This window comes from Eriocheir sinensis, unplaced genomic scaffold, assembly GCF_024679095.1.
Source record: "Eriocheir sinensis breed Jianghai 21 unplaced genomic scaffold, ASM2467909v1 Scaffold398, whole genome shotgun sequence".
In the NCBI taxonomy this organism is placed as follows: Eukaryota; Metazoa; Arthropoda; class Malacostraca; order Decapoda; family Varunidae; genus Eriocheir; species Eriocheir sinensis.
This window is the reverse complement of record NW_026111718.1, coordinates 342501-346320: the sequence shown is the minus strand read 5'-3', so window position 1 is coordinate 346320 and position 3820 is coordinate 342501.

Here is a 3820-nt window from a genome sequence, read left to right as displayed (position 1 = left end):
TTTTCTACCTCTCCTTCCCCTCTCTATCCTCTTCCTAACCTTCCCCTCTATAAATTCCTCCCCTCTCTCCCCTTCTTCTACCTCCCTTCCCCTCTCTATTCTCTTCCTAGCCTTCCCCTCTTTAGATTCCTCCCCTCTCCCCCCTTCATCTACCTCCCCTTCCCCTCTCTATCCCCTTCTTAACCCTCCCCTCTTTAGATTCCTCCCCTCTCTCACCTTCCCCTACCTCCTCGTCCCCTGCCAGCCCACGCAACACAACAATATACAGAACGAAATAATCCCGCACCCCCCGTCCCCTCCTCCACCCCTTCTTCATCTTTCCGCCACACAAATTTACTGAACAGAATAATCCCCCGGCCCTCCCTCGCTGTCTTCCACCTCCCCTTCCTCTCCCTCCCCTCTCCCTCCCCTCCTCGGCCAGCCTCCACCTCGCCTTCTAATGTTATCTCCGCAGCGCCAGGTTTCCGCCTCTTCACTGCACTAAAAAGCCTTATTGCTGCACGGTCGCCGCCCACACGTCACCCAGCCTTGGACATCCGGAGCAGGCTTTCTCCTCCTCTCTTCGGCCTGCATTTTCCTCCAGGCCTGTCTTTGTTCCTTGACCTTTCCTCGAGTTGAAAATTCTTTGCCCAGTATTTATCCTCCTTTAAGTATGTAGTGGAGTCGCAGCCTCTCTTGACGTCAGTATTATCAGAAGTTTTTAGCTTCCAAAACAAATATTCACAAAGGCCACAAGGGATATTAATTGGGTTCTCATGAGTGTTTTTCACATTCATAGAGCGGAAGGAGCCTTGTTCAACTCTCACCAGGCTCATAAAAGTACCTATAGCAATACTCACAACCTCTACGAAAGACTTCTCAAATGTGGATGAGCAGCGGGCTTTTTTTTCACATTTGTTACCTTTTTTATGCCCTTGAACTGACTCCTCTGCTGTAAAAAAAAAAAAAAAAAAAAAAAGCCCCGAAATGTTATGGCCTCAGAATCACTATAATTTGGTTACAAACACTTTTCTAAACATAAGGCATAAGGAACAGGGAACAGTAAACAAATCCAGTAACAGGAAAATGGTAGAAAACTGGCCGTTTGTTGAAAAGAGCCACATCTGGAATCCTTTTCTAGTATCCTTTAGTTAACTTTTATTTCAGCGCTGCTTTAGATCCTCGTAAGCAATGGTGTCCTTGAATTGCTAAAATCTAACATGTTATACAGATAAATGATAACGAAAAGTGATTGAGCAGATTAAGAGTTTATCTTCTCCTACGTCAAAGAAAAAATATATGGCTGGAGTTCCGGCCGTTGCTTCATCGTTGCATAAATTTGAATGTCAAGTGTTTCAGCGATTTATTCCCAGATTAGCGACGCGGACCAATGGATCGTCTCCTTGCTTGCTGGTGGCGCCTAAAGGGAGTAATGCGGGGATTATTTGTTGTGCTCCTCTTAGTAAATATTTCCATTTCCGGGTGTAAATCACGATGGTTAAGCATTTACGTGTTCTGTTGAGCGAGTTTCCTCTTCTCTCTCTCTCTATCTATATCTAAATTTGTTATTATTCTGACTCGAACGAAACAAATGAATATTGTACAGTTAGCCATCAACAAATCAAAGGAAAAGTGCTCTTGTATCGAATCCCCGAACAAAGACGCTATAAAAATAAGCAACAGCATTACTCTGATCACCCACTAGGTAGCTTTGCATGAAAAGGAGTTTTAAGAAAGCTCGGCAGAGTATAGGACGCAATAAATATAATAACAAGCAATTCCTAGCAGCCTCTTCGTGAAGTACGACAAAGGTACCGAGTTTGCTATTTCATCAAGATCATTTATGTGACCCCGTCCATTTTTGCGTAATGCTGTCAAGGAAACATCGGTGAAAATCGTATATAGTAGAAATAAAGGTAATAAATGTTGCAAGCAGGGCGCGCCGTTGATACACACACGAAGCCCGAGTCGTGTGCGGCGTGTAAAATGAAAGAGAAAGTCACGTAATGGAAAATTTAATTTGAGCAAGGAACGTGGAGGAGGTAAACTGTGCAAAGCTTTCCGTGGCGAAGAGAGGATCAGACAAATAAATAACAGCCCCTGGAATTTGAGAGAAAAAGAAAACAGAACGGCAAGGAAAGAAATATAAAATCATGAGAAAAAGAATTACACGTGTAATTTTATGTTGGCATGTAAATATATTTATGGCACAATATCATTGCTAAAAATAGAATAGTACGATAAAGTTCGACCAATTCCCTTCACATGATCCTTTAAAATAAAGAGACACATGTGAGGAAGACGAGACGCGGCCGAGGTGAGGGTCTGTGGTGAGTCATTGCCTGGGCACGGCGGAGGGGCAGGTGTGGTGTGCAGGTGTGGTGCAGCACGCGAGCTGTGGGGCGAGGTAACGAACGTGAAGCTTGTGGCTGAGCCGAGCTGATGAACAGCTATTGGAGAAGGGGACAAGGATCGTTCATGGGAGAATAAGTGTAACGGATTGTACTCGTTATATTAAGGTTAGGCAAGGAAGGGTAAAGGTAAAATTAAGGACATACGTTATAGCTGCACGCGACCTCGGTGCTCATCTCCGTCTCATTTGCCCTTGAGCCTGTGGCGGACACAGGGCATTATTATATGAAAGCTTCATAATCGATCGACTATAAAAACCTGTAAGCCACAAACAAGTCCAATTGTTACTCTGGTAGCCTGTCAAACAGCTAGACAGTTCCCCGTCCCGGTGGTCTCAGCTGAAGCTTTAACACTGGCACCGTAAGGCCATAATCTCGTCTCCTCTCCTGTGCAGGTCCCCCTCCCCCTTCCCCACCACCAGGTATCCACCCACACTTGCCTTCGTCCCCCTCCACTTTTCTCCCGCCTCTCCAAGCCTTACAGGCCCCTCTTACCCGCTCTGCAGCAGGGAATACGGGGTGAAACACATATTTTCGACCTCTTCTACCGAAGAAATGTAATAACCAGGAGGGGACTTATCTAATATTTTTCCCTCGGGCGTGATGGGCTAGGGGCTGTACGGCAGCAAGGGAGGTGAACACAGCGCTGTGACTCATTCAAGTATCTATTCAAGTCAAAACTATTATTCATAAAGAGTCAATAAATTTGCATCGAAGAGACGTGAAAAGAAGAGCAACGATCACCTTGCCGGCGCAGAGTGCATGCATGGGCTGTCTGAAGCGGAGAGTTCTGTGTTCCATTAATAATTTTCAGCCTTGGTAAGCGTTCCTGTGATGACTGGGTGGGGTGCATAGCAAATGCTACCGATCATGTGATCACTGGCTGAGTAATGTATCACTGGACCCGTGCACGTAGGAAAGCAGAAATGAAAACAGAAATGCTTGTTTAGCAAATATTAGCATATCCGAATAGAATTCGACACTGTAAGACAGTAAAAAGCAGGGTGTTATTGGTACTTATTTTTTTACACTGCTCGATTTACTTACAGCGGAATGCTGAAAAAATTATGTGGAAAAAGTTTAAATAGAATAAAGCCTCACCGAGGCACTGCGACGAGTAATATCATAACGGATACACATAAGAAGAAAAGGTGTGATTATCGCTGGTTTAGCAAAGACGATTATTAACTTCTGCTGTTTAGCAATGATTGGTTAAATACAACTAGAACAAAGGGAAAATAAATTTTCTTCTGTTGCTTCAATTTGCTTGTACTAATTATTTAGACATGAAGCGATCGTGGATTACGCGGCGGCCCTGCAACACGCCCCTACCCCTCCCTTGCCTACAAAGGGTTGCCCTTCCTATCACTGACTTGTTGATGCTGGAGAGAAGCTGACGGCTGCGACGATCAGTGGGAGCAATGCGTCTT